Source organism: Drosophila albomicans, chromosome 2L (genome assembly GCF_009650485.2).
Source record: "Drosophila albomicans strain 15112-1751.03 chromosome 2L, ASM965048v2, whole genome shotgun sequence".
Lineage (NCBI taxonomy): Eukaryota > Metazoa > Arthropoda > Insecta > Diptera > Drosophilidae > Drosophila > Drosophila albomicans.
In genome coordinates, this window is record NC_047628.2 from 23,889,797 (window position 1) to 23,911,036 (window position 21,240).

At 36.5% G+C, this 21,240-nt stretch overlaps 1 long non-coding RNA gene across 2 annotated transcripts in view; it reads right to left on the reverse strand.

The window, feature by feature from the left end:
• Nucleotides 1-21,240, reverse strand: part of LOC127565277 (uncharacterized) — a 95,394-nt gene that overhangs the window by 55,443 nt on the left and 18,711 nt on the right. For both annotated transcript variants that reach the window (XR_007954646.1, XR_007954645.1), the window contains one exon: nt 4,040-4,136. This is a non-coding gene — a long non-coding RNA (uncharacterized LOC127565277). The remainder of the gene's footprint in view (nt 1-4,039; nt 4,137-21,240) is intronic.

The following is a 21,240-nucleotide window of genomic DNA, read 5'->3' on the forward strand; positions in this document are numbered from 1 at the left end:
CCTATGAAATTTACATGTAATTTTGAATGGCAAGCCGAAGATGTGGAAGCAAAACAGCAAAAGATGAATAGAGGCGTTTCAGTTGTTCGTGTATTCATTAGGCAGGCAAAACCAAATTCAACATTTTCTTGTAGCAGCGATGACCTTGTTGTTGTTGTAGACCTTGAACCGAACAAGTTAGAGCAAGTGAGAGAAAGAGAGACAGAGAGAGCGAGAGTCTGTGGCTAATTCAACAGCGACCATGACAACGCCCCTTCGCTGTCATTGCAATTTTCGGTGACAATTTCTGTGGCTAATTAGCAATGGGCAATGGGCCAATGTCAGAGCTCTGGGAATGACAATGGGCATATTAAATGGCAGTTGAAATGCTTAAACGGAAATGGCAAATGACAATTGGGATTGAGACGATTTTAAATTAATTTCAGAGTGATCTAATTAAACCGAAAGTTTTTTGCTGGGATGTGCTGCATTTTATTGGGATTTAATTTCCGTTGTTGCAGCCTTCAAGGTAACACACACACACACACACATCCAGATACACTCTTCAATGCTTGTGCAACCGCAAGGCGTGTGTGAAAATTGAAATGTCACCCATACAAGCGACTCCACACACATCTCACACTCTCTGCCTCTCTGCCTCTGTACTTCTCTCTCAATCTCATGCATGCCATGTCGTGGTTCGCTTTTGCTGCTTGTCTGCCGTTGACAGTCATTGACAGCAGCAGCAGCAGCGACGAGAACGAGAGCGAGGACGATTTTAAGAGGTCGCTGTAAGGGGTGTACAAGAGGGGTGCAAGGGAGTTTTTGGGGGTTTTTTTTTAGTGTGGATGCCACATTGCAGGCAGGCAATGTTGCATGCCGAGCTGCACTTAATGCTGACTCAACGCTATATAAGTTCTTATTTGCCAGGCGACTTGGCATCTCTTGACTTTGCCCTGTTTCGATACTTTCGCTTCGCAGCGCAACTCGTGCAACTTAATTTGCACCCTACATCGGTCATAACAGGCAGGAATAAGGCTTTGAAATCACGTTTTGCATAGTTGGAGTTGAGTTGTAAAAAGTGTTGCCAACTTTTCGGCAGCAGCAATATTTTACAATTTAGAATGTAATTAGACCGCAATACAATTTGCAATATTTACATTTTATTTTATTTATTTATAAAATATTCAATTCACATTTTTTGTATATTTTTCTATTTTTATTTTACTTTCATTTAATTGACTTTATTTTCTATTGTTTTGTAGCGTATTTCGACTGGACTGCTCAGTTGCATTTGAGTTATACAAAGTGTTGCCTACTTTTTGGCAGCAGCAATATTTTACAATTTAGAATGTAATTAGACCGCAATACAATTTGCAATATTTACTTTTTATTTAGTACATTCACTTTTTCTGTTATATTTTTCTAATTTTATTTTATTTACATATAATTGACTTTATTTTCTTTCATTTTGTAGCGTTTTTCGACTGGACTGCTCAGTTTGATTTGAGTTATAAAAAGTGTTGCCTACTTTTCGGCAGCAGCAATATTTTACAATTTAGAATGTAATTAGACCGCAATTAAATTTGGAATATTTACATTCTTTTTGCTACTCTCAATTTATAATATTCAGTTTACTTTTTATGTATATTTTTCTATTTTTATTTTAATTTCATTTAATTGACTTTATTTTCTATTATTTTGTAGCGCGTTGAAACTTCGTTTCGATCTCACTTACGACAATAGTTTTTTATACATTCTTTTTATAGCCAACTACAAGCTGTCGCCTGACTTTTTACCCCACAGACAGTGGCCAACAATTTTCCCTCCGTTTTGCCCGCAACATCTTTAGCTGCTTTTTAGCACAAATCCTTTTTGTAGTTTAAAACGTTTTCGACAGGATTTAGTTGCATGACTTTTTGCTTTTAACATTTTTGCTATTGCGCTCTTGCAAACATTTCTAGTGTGTTGGTCAGTTCACTTCTTCTTCCTCTTTCCCCTCCCTTTCGACTGGACTCTGACTGGCCTGAAGCTGTGCTGATCCTGTTTCTGTGCCCGACACGTAGCTGCATGGCCAAACGTGCGCGGCATTTCCAAATACAAATACATGGCCGCATTTTGTAGTTGCCACCCACTTACTTAACTATACACCCTTTGGGCCATAAGCTCCCGCCCCTCGTCCGCCGTTCTCGCCCCCCGCCGTTCTTAACCCCATCAGCTTGGCTGGATTTTCTGCTGTTCCGTTGCAGTCTCAATAAATTGTGTTGTCGGTTTTATTTGTTGACCACTTTTGCGATCGAATCTTAAATTCGATATATAATTCGCTCTTACGACTTGTGTTTTTGGCCATTTTGGCATTTTGTGCTGGCAATCTCGTGCAGTTGGTCAATGTGTGTGTGTGTGTGAGTTGGAAGAAAATCAGTTATTATGGGGTGCCTTAATTGTTGCACTGTGTTGACACTGTTGAGCCAGAGCCAAGTAAACCATTTAAAGCCCAATTGTCGTGACTAGGTTGTGTGTTGTTGCAGATACGAACTGCCAACTGGCAACTGGCAACTAGCGACTGCCGACATTTGCCTCTCTCACATTGTTTGCGGTACAACTTTTTGCCCAGCTTTGTTAATTCGGTCAATATTTGCGGACGCACGAAATAAAAATGAAAACTCAGCGCAAAACTTTTCGCAGCGCTGTCGCAGCGACGCCAGCTAAAGCAAAATAATGAAAAAATCTATTTAACCCCTTAATGGTTGTTGGCCCAAACTTATTCCCTTCTTTTTTCACTCTCTTTCTCTCTCTATCCCTTTCTCTTTCCTCTGTATTGCATGCCATACGATGTGGTCTGTAGTTTGTTTTGCTTTTTGGATTGTGCAGAGAGCAGGAAGCAGGAAACTTTAGAGCTGTGTTTGGAAAGGCCGCCCACTTTAGCAATATATATGTACGATATAAATACATATATATACCATATATATATATACTCTATATACGCTGTGCCCACACGAGCAACAGTTGTGACAGCTGTCAAATGGTTGCATGTGTTCACTTTTGCTGTGGTGCGTCTTTAATTTGTTCATAGCTGATATGAACATAGAAAAAGTGTGTTGTGAAAGTTGAAAACAGCCAACACGTTATCTAATATATAATTATATGCCACAAACAACTATGTTAATTGCTGCAAAATTTCATCAAAAAACTATTTCTATTAAATGAGTGCTTATGAAAAAAGGAAAAGTTGAAAACATTTAATAACTCTTAAAACGTTGACTTTGCTATTTTTTATATGAATTTTTCTACCCGCTAATCGAAGGGTAGAAGGGTATTATAAATTTGGAAATTTAGATCTAATCAAATAAATAATGCAGAAGTTGTTTATTGAAAAATCGCCTTCTGCAATAGGTTCTAACATAGCTTCTTTGGCTGAGAATGTAGTATGTTTAGTACTCTTTGGTATATTTTGAATGTAGTACTACATAAATGTACCAAATATATCATTTGGTATATTTTAGTATTTTTGTCGTACATCTAAAATAACCTTTGATGCATTCTAGTATTTCTAGTATTTTTATATATAATTTTGTATAATTTAGAATTTTCCGAATACTAAAATATAATGATGACTATAAAATATACTATATTAATTTGGTTTATTTTAAGTATATTACCGCCCTGTTTTTTCTTATTGAAAATAAAACGATTTACCAAATATGGACTTTGGTATATTTTAGTATTTTTGCGGTATATTAATTGGGTATATATAAAACAAACCCGCATGTTTTGCTCTTATTAAAAATGAGTAGCGAGTATCTCACAGTCGAGCACACTCGACTGTATCTTTCTTACTTGTTAGTTTTACTTCGAATCGTAAAACGGAAATCAGAATTTTTTTGTGTGATCTATTTTTGAATGTTGTAGCTATTTAATTAAATTTTCACAAAATATTACAAACATTTTGATATTTATTATTTACCTTTTTTTTTGTGTATAAATACTATTAAATTGAGAGGCCTTTTGAAGTGTTTCACTCTTAGGTCTAATTACAAGTCCGGCTATTTGCACAACTTACCTGTTAAGTATTCAGTTTGGGAGCCACGCTCACGCTCCAGTTCTTCAGCTCAACTCAGCTCACAGATCAAGTTGGTTCAGTTCAGTCCAGGCAAAAACTGAAAGCAGAGAGCAAAAGTTTCGTCTTAATTTTTTTTTTTTTTTTTTGGTTGCTGTTGTACGTGTTGTTGTTTTATTTTTTTCGGCGTTAGTTAAATTTGTTTGCAAATTATTTGCTTTGCTGTTTGTTGCTTTTGTTGTTTAGCTGTTGCGTGCAAAGAGCCTTAAGTTAATTAGCCTGAGCTAAGCTTCAGAGTTTGCAGAACGTTCAGGAATTTGATAGTTGAACTTTGGGCTAAATACAACACAAAAATCAAGAAGTTTTGTTTTGCAACAATGTGGAATAAGAAGAACGCATGAATCAATTGCCAAATTCGAATCTTGACTAATAATAAGAAATACACTTAAATTTAAAAACTCTTGTTTAAGGCCTTCCGATACTTTTTGTGTCTTGAACGTGGCAACCGCAACAGCTCGCAGCTGACCATAAATAATCAAATCTTATACACAATCTGCAAACAGATTTTGCGTTTCTAATAAATTTCACTTTGCGAGTAACCACGAAAAAAAGGCAACCAGCAAAAAAAAAAAAAAAAAATGAATAAATATGCAAGAAAAAAGAAGATTGGCAATGAGGGCTAAAAAGGCAAAAGCTTTTTGCCCAGACAAGAAAATATTAAAATTTATATTTATATCATGGCAACACACAAACACAATATACAATATATATATAGTACATATATATCTATGTAAATCGGTGTAAAGAGGGTTCTTGTTATGTTGGCTTATTGGAAATTGCGTTAGGACAAAACTATACAGAGCAAAAAAAAAAAACTAAGAAGAATGAAGGAAAAGCAAACAGCGAAATAGAAGCGACAACAAATTATGGTTGACCGATTTTATAAGCGATTTTTATACCCTATGCGAGAAAAACTGATGGAGCATGGAATACTGTCAAGTTGTCAAAACTATTTTATTTGCGTTATTCAAGCAAAAAATTGATGCTTTTTGGGTATCTTAAAGTCAATCAAATGCAGCACAGAACTAGCATCATTTTTTTTGTGTTTGGTACTTTGTGGTTCTTGTGGCTTTTAGCTCTCGTTCTTCTGCATTCTTTGTGTGTTGTCTGTCGCCAAGGACGAGCCTCTTATTTATGCGGTGTGAAAATGCGGTTAGGAGTCAATAACATAATAAAAACGTTGCCTTTGAAGGTCGCACGCATCAGCGAAACAGCTGCTGAGAGATGGCAAAAAAAGAGAAATGCGTAGAGATTGTTGTCTATGCCAAACTTGAAGGTTGATTGTGAAATGCTAGCCTGAAGGCTAGTCTGTACTTCTGTCTCTTGTCTATCTGTTGGGGCAGAAGAATGCGAAAACAAAACTTTCATTGCATAACAATAGGCGCAATGGCGTGCCACAAGCAGCATTTAAATATAAATACCTGCAGCTCGAGCAGAAAAACCACCAGAAAGCTGCCGCTGGCCAAAAAGTGAAAAGTTTTCTGCGTTTTACAGGCAATTTTCCCATCTCCCATTTCGCTCCCTCTCTCTCTATCTCTATCTCTTTCTTTCACAGGCATTCCGTTGTACCTAGCTCATTCTCTATTCATTTATCTCCGTCCTGCTCACTGCCACTGCTGTTGAGTGTGGCTCGTGGTCGTTGGCACGTGAAAGAAAAAGTGCAGGTGGCTTTTGCTGGATTCGCGTGGCCAACAGAATAAATAAACTTCAACTTTTTGCTGGCCACAACAAACACAAGCAACAGCAACAAATTTCCAGGGGAAAAAAATCTAAAAATGTAACAATAACAAATGAGAAACAGAAATGGGCACAAAAATTGAAAAAAAAAAAACGAAAACAGAAGAGAAGCGTAAAAAAGTTTTATTTATTATTTTGGTTACAAGCAGAGCGTGAAAAATTTGTTAAGCTTTAAAATGTTGTTGTTGTGTTATCCTCCCGGCGATTTCTCTGCAGCTTTCCCTCTCCCTTTCTCTTTGTTTCACTTTTTTTTTTTGGTTTTCTGTTTGTCGGTGTTAAGGTGGCAAATAATTGCGAACAAATACAAACAAGCTGCAGCAACAGTATGAGCAGATGCTGAGAAATTAGGTTGAAGGTTGGCTAAAGCTGATAATGCGAAAAACCTGAGAAAAATGTGGGTCAAGAGTGGACAATGGTGAAAGCTATGATATAAGAATATTGTACACATAGATTTATGGTGCTTATTAAACTTTTCTGAATGCTAAAAACGACAGTAGGCAAAAATATATTTCACGAAAATTCGAATTCCAATTTAATTTAAAGCCTCGTTTGCTGTCTTGCAATGCAGTTTGTCCAATAAATCTATTTGCAAATACTTTCACGCCATTTAACAATTCTGTCTTTACTGAATTTACTTTACGACTTACGACTATGCGTAACTACTTCATTCTGTGTGTCCTTTTCATTTGCCCTCAGATACATCTTTAGAGCTCTGCTCTTTCTATTTTCAGAGTAATGTGCTCATCAATTACTATCTATTTTGGGCTCCTTACTTCCACGACTCCCTCCAACTGGTTTTGGCTTTTGCAATCTACTTACATATATAACCACTTGGCTTTCATTAGAGTTTTACCTGCCACTTACCACTTGCCACCTGCCGCTTTCCACCGTATTGCGCACAGCAATTGCTGTGCCACAAAATAATTGCCTACTTTTCCGAGGGCGCTGAAAACTTCATTTGAATGCAAGGATTTCCCCGTGGGAGCGCACAAATTTTGTTGCCCCTCACTCTCTTTTTTTTTGTGTGTAAAATTATACAAATTAATTTGGGAGCGACAATTGTGGAGTTTTTGCCAAAAGGGGCGCCATCACGTTTCCGTTTCCGGATTCCCTTTGCCCTTTGCCTTTGCCTTTGCCTGGGCACCTCCATCACATCTAATGCTGGGCTGTGCCCATTTCGCGGGCATCGCATTAATTATGCTCAAGTGTCCGCTGGGAATGTGGCCAACACTTGTTATGTAATGACTTTTGTTGGGCTGGGAACAGAGCGGGACGAGGGAGGCGGGGGCGTGGCATTCTGTCATCAGCGTCGCGTTGAGTTGGACAAGTTTTTGATTTGATTCTGCCAACTGTTGGCGGCCAACTGGGAATTTGTGTGCAGCAGTTTAAAGCGACACGGCAAAAAAGAGCGAGAGAGAGAATGAGAGTGAGAGCGACAGAAAACAGAACTGAGTGCAGAGGTGAAAGCCTTTTGCTAAATAAAACTAAGCGTTGGCAACGCTCGGTACAAATTTATCGGCCCGCCAGCTGCAAGGCAATATATCACAGATTTATGTCAGCATCATGAAAATAGCGCACACAGATACAAAACTATTCCCAACAAACACACACACACACTGTGCCACTTTTTTTCCATATATGAACACGCAGGCCAAAAGACTGTAGAGCAAACTATAAAAACATAGTGAAAGTAAATAAAGCAACGAGTAGCAAAAGAAATATACCAAAAAACAAGGCTACAGCGAAAATAGCGAAATCGAGCCAAAAGCGGAAAACGAAAATGTTAAAGCTTTCAGAATCAGAGAAAACGCTAAAAACAATACAAATAGAAATTCGTGAGCATTTGCTAAGGATATTCTATGTCCTAGATTGTATGTTATGTGTGTGTTTTTGGTTGCGTGTGTTGGCTGAGCTTTTGGCAAATGGTAAACAAATTGTATTCCTTATCAGACATTGTACATTGGCGTTACCGAAATAAACAAGCATCAAATAAAGTCAACACACTGCATTTTCTTGTAATATTTTCAAGTATTTGAACAGTAGATTAGTTGAAAGAAAAACTATCAAGAATTGACTGAGAAGTCAGTGTAAAGTTTAAACTAAAATATATATACATGAGAATATAGATTTTCACTATTTGCTTTATAATTATCCTTAAAGTTTAAAGTTATAAACGATATATTATAGATTTTTATTTTAAATTGCTATTGACATTTATTTAATATTGCACACACATAGTTAAAGTATTTCAACAGAAGATTAATTGAAGGAAATTTTATGATAAATTGACTGAGAAGTCAGCACAAATTAAAGTCAAATATTTTCAATATAGATTTTGACAATAATATATCGACCTAAATTTAATTTTGTATGCATTGAATGTTAGCTGTTTTCATTATAAAGTATTATTGAAATAAAATAAAGACTTTCTTATTATTATTAGAAATATTAGTTTATATTAGTAGCAAGAGAAACTATAAAGGAAAATTTAAAGTAAAATAAAAATAGAAATCTATAGTTTTCATATAAAAATATAAAAATTAATTTAATGTTGAATTAATTGAGTAGTTTCTGTTATTATTATAAAATATTATCGAAATAAATTGAAGAAAATAATGGAAACACCAAGCATTATTTTCACAAAATTGAACAGACGATTAGTTCAAAAAAAATCTATAAAAAATTAAAGAACACGATAAATATAAAACTATGGATTTTTATTATAGACTATTATTTATATAACTTTATTAATTAATTGAATATTTTCTGTTTTAATTATAAAATATGAGCGAATTAAATTGAATAAAAAAGAAAATAATAAGACATGACAAATTCCATTTGAAAGAAAGTCTATGAAGATTTGCCTGATAAGTAAATATCATTAAAGTTTATTTTAATTATATAGTATTATCTTTTCTAGTATTTGAAGTATTAAAACAGTAGGTTAGATGAAGGAAAATCTATAAATTTAAAACAGAAAGCAATAAATATTCATAATTAAGTAGTTTCTAAATAAATTGAATATTTTCTGTTGAATATTTAATTTTGGGTTTATTTATTGTCGGGTTTCTTTATAAAGTATTATCTAAACAAATATAATATTGTTTGCATATATGCTAAATCGTATTTAACGCTAGATTGCTATGTCTTTCTGCATATTATCTAATTAACTGTGCAGCAACTGCTGTCAATCATTCTTCAATCATCCCTGCACTTGCTTCAAACTCAGGTTCTTTTGGTTCCGTGGGGCATTAATTTGTGCAAATGACAAAAGCATGTTGCAAATGGAAAGGCTGTCTGTCAAAATGTGAGTGCAAGTGAGTGAGTTGAGAGTCATTTTGTGCAAATGTTTGGTTTTTCTGTGCTCTTGTTTGGTCATTCACCTGACACCTTGGTTAATAATGATCCTGCATAATTGCCGAGTAAAGTAAGTAAAGAGAGTGAGGCGATACTGAAACTGTTTGCAATTTTAATGCCTGCACTTGACACTTGAAGCACAACAATAAATTTAAAGACAGTCTGTAGTGAAAGCAGTCACACACACACACACACATAGAGAGAGAGAGTGAGTGAGTTTTTGGGTGGATAACGAATGAAAACTATGCGCTAGTGATTTATGTGCTCAAAGTTATAGAGAAGTGCACAAAACCCTGAAACCCCAAAAGATGGCTATGCAAAACTTCAAAAACAACTGTCGAGGCGCAGTTACAGCTATCGTCGTAGAGGGTTAAGGGATCTGCGAGGGGAAACTTGACGGAGGGTCGCGCAGGTCGAGTCGAGCATTGGCAAAGCCGCAGCAACATTGCGGGCAATAAAAAATTGTCGCAGGCCAGGAGACAAGGATAAAGCGATGCCATAGAGGGCGCCGCACATATACTATATATACTATATAGTCGTATTCGTATTCGTTTGCGTATGTAGAAAGCCACATGTGCTGTAAACCAATTGAAAGTGCCGTAAATTGGGTCAGACAGCCACAGCGAGCTGAGGTCTGAAATCAAAGACAACTGCAGCGAAAAGAAACAAACTGAGAAAGTTCAAACTGAGGCTGAGGCTGCTTCTGCTGCTGATGAATGCCCAGATATCCTAAATACGAGTTCTCAATACACCGAATGAGATTGCTACAGACATGAGAGACTGTGCGGTTAGTTTCGGGGAGTTGCGACCCACGCGGCTTTTGTGGCACAACAAATATCTGAAGCGTGGCAGGCATCGAGTGGTTGCCTACAAATTGTGTTAGCGCCGTGGCAAGGTGAATGGAATGAACAAGTGTTGCAAGCATCGAGCTGCATGCCATCTATTTATCAATTTGCAATTGCACAAAACTTACACGCGCGCAGACAAAAGAGAAATCACATGAAATTACATTTTATTGATAGCAAAACGAAAGTAAAGGCAGACAGAAAAAAAAACAACGAGACGACGCTCGGATAAAAGCCTCACTAAATTACTAAGCGCACACGTGTGAGGCTGCTGAGTTGCCTGCACAAGCTTTTACTTTTATTTCTTCTCTTTTTCTTGTTTTTTTTTTTGCCAGCGCTAAACTTTGCGTTGAGGCTGCAAAGTTTTTAGCTGAAATTACTTTCAATTCTAAACTTGGGCAAAGTCGTTGAAAACTTGGCTACTGCAGTTGCTGCTGCTGCAACGTTGCCGTTTGCCGAAAATAAATGTGCTGTGAAAGTCAATCAAGTGTTGCATTTTGGCGAATACTGCAGCATCGACTTCACTTTTTTGGGAGTTATCCATTGAGGTCGTAAGTGGCAGCATCTGCATGCGGTATGCGGCATAAGAAACGAAGCGGCAACATTGCAATTGACAGGTAACAAGCGGCAAGCGGCAAGCAGCATCTGACCGAATTAATCGCCAAGAGAATTGAGATTTTTGAGAAAGACTTTTCTGGCATCTTTGTGCATGGCTAATTGAACCATGCGATGGCTGCTAACAAAGCAGATTTTTGCATATTTCAATTAAACTTAAATTGACAAAGACAATGATGAAATTTCACAGAATTAATAACAAGTAAGAAAGCTACACTGGAGTGTGCTTGATTGTGAAATACCCGCTACACATGTTGAAAAAAAGCTTTATAGAGCGGTATTATTATAAAAATATACCAAATTAATATACCGAACGCTATATTTGGTATAAGAAAGCTACACTTGAGTGTGAGATTCCCGCTGCACATTCTAAATAAAAGCAGAACAGTTTGGTAATATTCTAAAAATATACTAAATTAATATACCAAAGGTTCTATTAGATATCAGCTACCTTTGTTGTTGTATTATCTTAAAAAATACCAAATAAATATATATCTATGGCAATATTTGGTATAAGAAAGCTACACTCGAGTGGGCTCGACTGCGACATATTAGCTACGCATTTTGAATGAAAGCAGAACAATTTGGTATTATTCTTAAAATATACCAAATTTATATTCCAAAGGTTCTACTTGGTATAAGAAAGCTACACTAGAGTGTGCTCGACTGCGAGATATTCGCTACTCATTTTGAACAAAAGCAGAACAGTTTGGTATTATTCTTGAAATATAGTAAATTAATATACCAAAGGTTCTATTTGGTATAAGAAAGCAATGCTTTAGTGTATCCGCTACTTTTGTGTTTGTATTATTCTTAAAATATACCAAATTAATATACAGATGGCTATGTTTGGTATAAAAAAGCGACACTCGAGCCCACTCGACTACAAGATACCCGCTACCCATTTTGAATAAAAGCCGAGCAGAGCGGTATTATTCTTAAAATATACCAAATTAATATAACGAAGGTTACATTTTCTATATTGGTATAGAAAACACATTCAAAATATACCAAATAATACAAAATATACCAGATTGTCACCCAAAACAAGTAATACCCCATTACAGTATTCGTTTTTAGCCATACAAAAGTATTTTACTCCTACAAATTGTATCTGATCTCAACAAAATATACATTAGTATAAGATCCATTATTGTTTTTGTTCATCTGAAAAGTTTTCTTTCAATGTGAAAGTGCTAAAGAAACGCAAACACTTTGGTAAGCTTTTTCTTTTATGCGAGCTATGCATCGCTATCTATGGGCATGCCGATACAATTCGTTTCCTAAACCGCTTTGCTTGGATTTTGGGGTATTTCTTTGTGTCTGTGTGTGAGTGTGTGTGTGTTGCTTCTGCCCACATTCGGCATTCAATTATAAATCAAGCATAAACCATAATTGAAAGATCAAACGCACAAAACTGGAACATGTATTTGAGCCATGCTCATCTGTGTGAGTGTGTGCATGTGTGTTGGGTATATCTGCTGCGCATTTGTCGCAGCTTTCAGTCTGTGGTTGATAAAAATACATATACACACACACACACACACAGACATTGCGAGAGAAGAGGACAGACGAAGGCGTAAGCGAAAAATGTTGTGTGCGTTAATAAATTACAACAATAATGACGCCAAACATGATAACAACATGCCTGATAGATGGAGTGATGGTGGTGGTGATGGTGGAGGCGGGGGGGAGAGGAAGCGAGCATAATGCGACTGTGATTCTTGCTACAGAGAATGGAAATACAAAGTGGGTGGATGGGGCTCAGCGATTGTTATTGATCATCGCAATATTTTGGGCATTAAGCAGGCGCAAGTCAAGCCAAACATATGCAGGCAGCAGGAGCAGCCTGGCGAGGGGTGGAAGAGGGGAAGAGGGGGTTGTGTTATGGCCAGTACTCTGTATCTGTATGTGTGGGGCTTTTATCCATTTGACTTGTTTGCGCAGACAAGGCAAAAAGGATAACATTGTCCTGTGGCTACATGCCAGGCATTGAGGCAGCCATTCAAAGTGCTGAAAGTCTAAGCCATTAAAGCATATTAGTTTTTGCCTCGTTGTTGTGTGTCTCCACTCACAATGCGTGTGTGTTTGTGTCCTGTCTGTTTGCGTGTGTGTATTTTTATTTATTTCGGTACGTTTTTGTTTATGCTCGAATGAACAATAAAAGTTTTAAAGGATTGACGTGCTTTTTGTTGCTATCGTTCTTGTTCTTGTCGTTTCTGCTCTGTTGTCCACCATTTTGTATTTCGTATTTTGTATTTTGCATTGACGCGATTGTTGGGGATTTTATTTTACGATGCCAATAAGCATGCAACAGTTTTTGCCAAAAGCTGCGGTGACATTGCGTATACGCAATATTGCGCTTATTTATTTGTGCAAATTGAACACAGTTTTCAATTTCCATTGAAGTAAGTCAATTCTGTATTCTTTATCGGAATATATTTGTACTATATAAAAAATGGTCTACAAGCTTGACAAGCAAAGCAATTATATAACCATGTATGTTCAGTAATTAGACAGGAATAACTTTATTGACTCAGTGCTTGAATTCCATCGTTAAATGCCAAGAACGAACATAAAACGTAGCCAAAACTATCACCTAATTTAATTTGTGTTATCTTTATTTACTTCAAGTCGTTAAACTTGTAATTATAATTATGTGCGAGTGATTTGCAGCCTGCAACTCATAGTTATCTGTGCAATTAATTCACATTACGCATACGCAGCATTAGCCATTAGGTAATTAGCCAAAGCCAACACAATAGTATTCTGTACATATCGTATTCAATGAGTCTTAATTAACTAATTTATATTTATGTTTACGTTTTACTTTCCCACAGATAATTATTTGAAAGAGAATTCGAGTATTTAAATGCAAGATTTAAACTAAAATTATGCACTTTAAATTCACCGGAATTTTCCTTCACACTTCGCCTCTCTTCCCACAAGGAAGGGACCACCAAGTAGGGAGTTGTTCCATTGAAGCTTTTCAACTCGGGTCGATCCCCTTTTTTGCCTCCCGTCATCTATCCCACGGCGCTAGTTATGCAAACAACTCGACAATGGTAAACACAAAAAAACAGCATTCAATGCAATTTATTTTCGTAATAAAAATGCATTTTTATTACAAAATCATAGCTACGAAAAGCCCGGAGCACATATACACAGCATTCATTATGCACAGAGGCTTATATAATTGTATTCTATACAAAAAACGTACCCGTAGAACGGAACTAGCTTAATACCCTTCGTAAATATGTATTCAAATTTAAATGAACAGGTGAATGTAAAGGTTTTTTAGTTCAAAAAACTAAAGCAAAACAAAATTTAATTCCAAGCTCAAAACACATAAATTTGTAAATTTTTATACTATGTTAAAATATTTAGAGTATCTGCTAGTCTTTTCGTTATCGACTATTTATTTATTGTACATTTTGTGTGTTTCAATTTGGTCAGCTCAAAATATTTATTAAGCTATTTACCAACCAGAGGGAGATTTTGTTATTTTTTCCCCCCGGTTTTTTTTCTTTTTCATTTTTTATTTCGTGTTTGTTATTTTAATGTGAGCGTGTGCAGCTGCACCTGCAGTTCACGCGGAGAATTTATGTGTTTAATATTGAGAGAGAGAGAGAGAGACACGCCAATAAATACGATAAACTGGCCCGCAGGTTACAAACAAATCCCAGTAGTGGCAGCAAACAAAATCGAAACCCATTACAAAATGTTTCGTTCTCAACGTTTTTTGGGCCATTTTATCAGCTGTAGGCGCACGCTTTTAATCCAATGGCCCATAATAATTTGTGTAAATTTATTTGCCAGTGCTTAGTAAACGATGCCGCGCGACACACATGACACACACGCCACACGCCGCACATTTGTTCAACAACTCTATAGAAAATCAACATCACGCATACGCCACCGATCCAGTCGAATGGATGGACGTTTTGTGCTTGTGGTCACGAGCAGATAGCGTGTAAATAAAATAAATTGCAATAAATAATCTGGCCATGTGCCATAAATCTCAGTTAAATGGACATTTGCATCTTGAAATAGTCGACAGCAAAGCCAAAAAAAAAAAAAAAACACAAAAAAATAATAAGAAAAACTAGAGATTCGAATGACCAAAGCCCTGGAAATACGAACTCATCTGGTACTTGAAACAAAACAGCAAAATGATAAAATGCCTCGAGACACACACACGACGACAAGCTAAAATGAAATATACTGGCCAAGGTCGTTGCCAGACACTGAATCTGTCAAGCCTACGAGAGAATTCGCATTTAAACGTGCATATATATGGACTATATAAAAGATATAAGAGCCACATATATGTTTATGCTTAGTTTTTCACAAAAGTATCTTATTTCTGTTTATGCATTGCTTGTGGAGCAGCCTTAAGTATATGATTTAACTGCGGTAAGCTCATTTGGTTTTTATTTTTGGCATTGCCGATAGATTGTGGCTTCTCTTCTCTACGTTTTGCCAGGTGAAGATGCGTTGACACATAATTTTATTTTCAATAATTTCATTTGAAATGAAATAATTATTATTGAGTGTACCCACTGACTTTGAGAAACGTTTTGAATAAAAGCAAAACAGTTCGGTATTCATTTTAACATATACCAAATTAATATACCAGAAAACTAGTGAAAATATACCAAGTGCTATATTTGATATATTAATAGTACTTCATTTAAAATAGACAAGAGGGAAAAAAACAGTGCGGTGTTTTAAAATATACCAAATACTGCATAAATACTCAAATATACCAAGTGCTATATTTGATATATTAATAGTATTCCATTCAAAATATACCATACAAAAAAAGAAAAAATGAAAGAATATACGGAAATAATATACAGCAATAATATTCCAATATACCAATTGCTATATTTGTTATATTAATAGTACTCCATTCAAAATAGACAAAAAAAAACAGTGCGGTATTTTAAAATATACCAAATTAATATACCGCATAAAAACTCAAATATACCAAGTGCTGTATTTGATATATAATATTAATAGTATTCCATTCAAAATATACCATAGACAAAAAGAAAAAATATACCAAATTAATATACCGCACTAATACTCAAATATACCGAGTGCTATATTTGATATATTAATTCAAAGTAGACAAAAAAGAAATAAAAACTGTGCTGTATTTTATAATATACCAAATTAACATACCGCATAAAAATTCAAATATACCAAGTGCTGTATTTGATATATTAAAATATACCACTATATACTATACTAAAAAGAAAAATTATACCAAATTAATGTACCGCAATAATACTCAAATATACCAAGGGCTATATTTGATATATTTATAGTACTCCATTAAAAATTTAATTTTTAAATTTATTATAATATACATACCATTAATATGATTTGGTATAATATACCAGATTGTTAGCCAAAGAAACTTAGACTTGTAGTAATTAGACGTTTTTGCCCATACAAAAGTATTTCTTCTATATTTCTATTTTCTTTTGTTTGCGATAATTGCACAAAGTTATAATACCCTTTAGACACTGGGTATCGGGTATAAAAAGTAAAAGCTATATTAGCAAACAAGTCACAGCTCAATCTTTTGAAACATAATTTCAAATGCTAATCTTTGTCTGCGCATCTAAACTAAAAATCAATTTGTAAAATGCAAACCTCATAAATGGTGAAAGTATTGCGCAAATAGCAGCAGAAAACTGCAACTAAGCTGAAATTTTAATCTGTTGCTTAGAGAGTAATCTATAACTTGGCTTTTTAAATGCATCTGAGCACGCAAAGCAGCTTCTGGTCTGAGTGCTTCTCTCTTCTCACTTAAATCTCTGTCAGAGTTGTTGAGCAGAAACTATTCCCTCTACCCCTCTCTCTGTCTTTCACTTGTCTAGTTCTCTGTCTCCGCCCAAGGGGCAGACTTAAGTACGTGTTGATTATGGCGTGGATTTTGTTCTTGTAGTTGTTGTTGTGTGGTGATTTTGTTGCTAGTGCTACTAGTGTTAATGGCGACAGAAACTACACACAACTGAGCTGAGCTGAACTGAACTGAGCAGAAGCGAGGCAAACTTCTAGACCATTTACCATATTCCACAATATAAGCAAACGTAGTTTTTTATGCAAATATTTAAGAGCATCATCGAAGCAGAGGGCGAAGAGTGCACCAAAGCAGTGCAGTTGCAATAATGCTATGTCTGCAATAGTGTGTGTTAGTGTGTGCTAGTGTGTGTGTGTGTGTTATCTACGGCTGTCTGAAGAGTCCCGGCAGCTGTAAGCCATATGTAGATAGATGTGTTTATGTATGTGCGTGTGCACAACACTCGACGATAAAATCGTCATGTAGTCGTAATGTCTGCATCAAATTGCATTTGCCAAGCCCAACCCCCCCTCAACATCGTGTATGTACCTCGCTTCTCGCTTCTCCCAGCCACGCCTCAAGTGCCTTTGGGGGCGGCATATGTGACGTCGTCGTCGTCGTCGCCTTTTGCTCTCAACCGTCGTCGCAATGTGTATTTATGCATAGTTTAATGCGGTTCAATGTCTGGTAAGGACATCAAAACACGACACAGGGCAACGACGTACCCGCTGCTAAAGTCATAATCATAATCATAATCGTAATCATAATCAAAGTCAGAGTCAGAGTCAGAGTCAACCGAGGGAGTCAAGTGTATGGAATCATAAGAATCATAATCAACAGGCGAACAGCATCAAATCGTTGAATAGATATTTTTCTTACTTTATTATTTTCAAATTGAATTGACATGTCGTTAGTGCGAACGAGCCAAAGAGCCAAAGAGCCATCAGACAAATCCGATTTTGTTTAAAATATCATCTGGAATTTGCATTCGATTTGCGTTTCTGAGCTGCACTTGATAGCCAAACGCAACTGGAAACTGAAGAACTTAAGCTCAGATTAGGAGTGCACAAGGTGTTGGGATTATAGAACAACTGCAGAGCAGAGGAAAAAGCTGTGCAGCTATCGAAATATAATATAAAGTTTATTCGTCAAATTAAGTCTAAATTAAATTGTTATTAGAGAGAGATTTCCGTATTCTTATTCAAGTTATGAAATATGCAAAGCGAATAGAATATTCAAATTACATTTTTCGCATTTCATTACAAAAGACTTCAATTTGAGAATTCAAATATTTTAATAGCATAAATATGATAATCAATTTGTTAGCTTTACGAAAAGTCAATATCACATTTCTATGTAATTTTTGTCAGTCTGCTTGTGATTTGAGAGTGAGAGAGAGAGAGAGAGAGCAGCACTTAATTTCAGCAATCAACACAGATGCAAATTGCATCGATGGAATGCTGAGACGATTCTATATTATTTTATTTCAATAAACAATAAACAATTTTCTGCAGCAATAACAGGCTATCAATAACAAAAAGTGCTTCACTTTCCAGCAGAAATACACTTACATACACACACACGCACACAAGCACATCAACTGCCACTCGATTTAAGTAAGCCAAGGCACATAGCTAGAAACAATTGATTATTGTGTGTCATAAACACTGAACCCAAGGCTCAGAACCGAAACCAGAACCAGGACGAAACACTCTACGCTCGAGTAGAGAAAAGAAGAAAATTTTTGGTGCCACAAGCCACACACACACACACACACACACACATACATGCACATACACAACTGTCAAATGCAGCGAATAGCTGAGCTACACTCGACCCTGTCTCGAATTGTCCGAAAGCAAATTTAAATGTTAATCAACTGCCAAAAGAAAAAGAAAAAAATATCATTGCATTCGACATGCTGGCAGCTATAGAATACCCTGTACAAAAGTATAGTAAACAACGTCTAACAAGTTAAATTTAAATTAGATTTGTTGATATACTTTTCAACATTTGTCCAATGTTAGATGTTTAAAACTAATTACTTTCAATATAAAATTTCAATTAGAATAAACGAAAATGTCGCATCCAGAAGTAAGCATTAATATGCCATCGATTATAGGGTATAACAAGATGAAATTGAAGAGAAGGCGAGCATTTCGCATGCATGCACATGAAAATAAATTTGATATGGGTGGCTGATGTGGATGTGGAGACGCGTTTGGCGTCCGCAAATGTAATTGACAGTTCTCCAGTATGAGACAGTGTGGCATGAGGCATGAAGCTCTCTCCCAGCAGCTGCTACTACTGGTGCTACTTAGCATAGCCCAAAGGGTTTTCACAACAGATACACAGAAGCGTGGGCAAACGCCAATGAAAACGCTGCAACACAAGCGCAAAATCATTTTTATTAAGAGTACAAAAAAAAATTAAATTATCTTTGTAAAAAATTTGACGGTTTTTTCCTTCTGTGACACTCATCATAGTCTTTTCCCTGCCTGGCATTAAAATTATAGTCTTTTTTTTTGGGGGCAATTTTCCAGCGCGTGTTTCACTTTTTTCCTATTCGACTGTCAAATGTTTCACTTGGTTGCTTTGCGGAAAATTTCATTTAATCCATTTTTTTGCGGTTGATTCGTTGCCAGGACAGCAAGCTAAGCGAGAATCCTGGCCAAAGTCATTAATTGAGATATGAAAGCCCATAAGTGAAACTATATTGCATGAATAAGTATGTGTGTGTTGCTATATTTTGATAATTCAGGTACAATTCAAAAAAAAATATATTTTAAAACATTCGTAGAGTGAGCAAAACAAATTAAAAATTGCACTTAATGTAGGAAAATTTTACATGAGCTTCGTTCAAAGTGACAAATTTTACACATAGTTTATACTCCCCTCTCTCATCCGGATCTATATTTTGTCACACTTTTGATTTGATTTGTTATTAAAGGCATCTGCACATAAAGTCGACAAACTTGTCAGGATTCTCACGACCATGAAATAGTCTTCCATAACGTAAAGTTATCAACGCTTTGGTGGTTTTCAATTTATTGAGAGTCTTCTCCACGTGATTCTTACCGTAATGACACGATATGCGAGTTACCTCAAGTTTGTCGTTGAACCAGTTTTTTACTCTAACAAAATAAATACTTCACTGCATGGTTAGAATTATATGGAAAAAGTATGAGCTTTACTCACTTTGAGGACATTTTGCGACAAAAATTAAACCGAAAAATTCCGAGAATCGAATTGTTCGATATTTCAACACAATCTGAATAATATGTACAACAAGCTACGACTAAACACTGTTGCAGAGCCTGCTTCAGGCTTGAGAATATACAATTTGAAAAAATACATTGCTTAAGCAGCTTACACTTTCCTTTTAGCCTAACTCTTCTACTCTTCTACTTTGTAGTCCATGCATACGCCTCTCTCTGCGATTCTCATGTACTACACATAAATCTGTGACCGCTCTACGTGATTCTCATAGCTCAGAGACTTGCGCCAGCTGCTGTTGAAGTCCCTTGGCTAATTCATTGAATGTTCGCTCATTATTTGCTCTTTAATTGCAACAATTTCCTGATTTGATAGCACTTTCTCCTCCATTGCCGCGTACTTCCATTATCATTTATCTCGTGCGTGTGTGTGTGTGTGAGTGTGATGTGTGTGTTTGGGTCATAAAAAAATATCATAAAATGTGGCGCAGCATCGCAAGTCATGCACTGCAGCTGCGAGTGTTTCAGTTTTATGCCCGCCATCCTCTCACAACAACAAACAATACCTCCCAGACATCAACTAGCACGTCCCTCCCTCTCCCTCGCCCCTACTCCTCATTGACTCACGGACGAGCGACAGTCAAATCAATTGGCGGAAAATAAAAAATAAAAGCACAAAGCGAAGAAATGAAAGCAAATACGAGTACAGACACACACAAACAACACTCTACAAATACAAATAAATCGCAGCATTTCCGCAATGCTCATGTTCTTCAGCTTTTATGATTATTATATAAATCTGCTGGCCGCCCATCCTGACCTGTGGCAACCACCAGTCCACCATGACTCCATGCCCCTTAAATGTCATAAAAAAAGTGAAGTCAAATAAAAAGCGAGTTCTGGCCGGATTTTGTTGATGATGACGCAAACGGCGCGCTTCATTGGTCGGCCATCAGTGAAAGCTGCGGCAAAATGGATGGCCATATGGATGGACACAGGGACACATGTGGCACATTTCACAAACCGTTTGTGGAGACCCCATCCCGCCTCCAAGTTGTGGTCAATATTCAAATGCTGAATGCTCTCGACCACTGGCCCACTTATTAAGCTATTAAAGCATAATTTTCTGTTTGCCAACTGCAAATCCAAGTGTTGCTTTTGTGTATTGCTGCCCCCCAACTCCCCGCCTCTTGTCACAGGACGAGGCTGAGCCTTATGAATTATGAAAGTTTTGGTTGCGCCAGCCACGCGTGTTGGCCATAAACGCCTGGCTTTATGACCCACAGAGCCACGCAAATTGAAAGTGAAAAGTTGAGTGCAGTGCAGTGCGTGCGAAGAGCGAGGAGCGAAGAGAATGGGCGGGAGGGCATGGCCTCATTTGTGGCATACTTTGAGGTAAGCTAAAGCGAAGCAAAGCAAATAATCAGCGAGCATAATCACCTGGCTCAGAAATAACAAAATAGTTCAAATAAAGAAAATCCGCATCACTGAGTTCATCTCGTTTTTCCACCGAAAGCT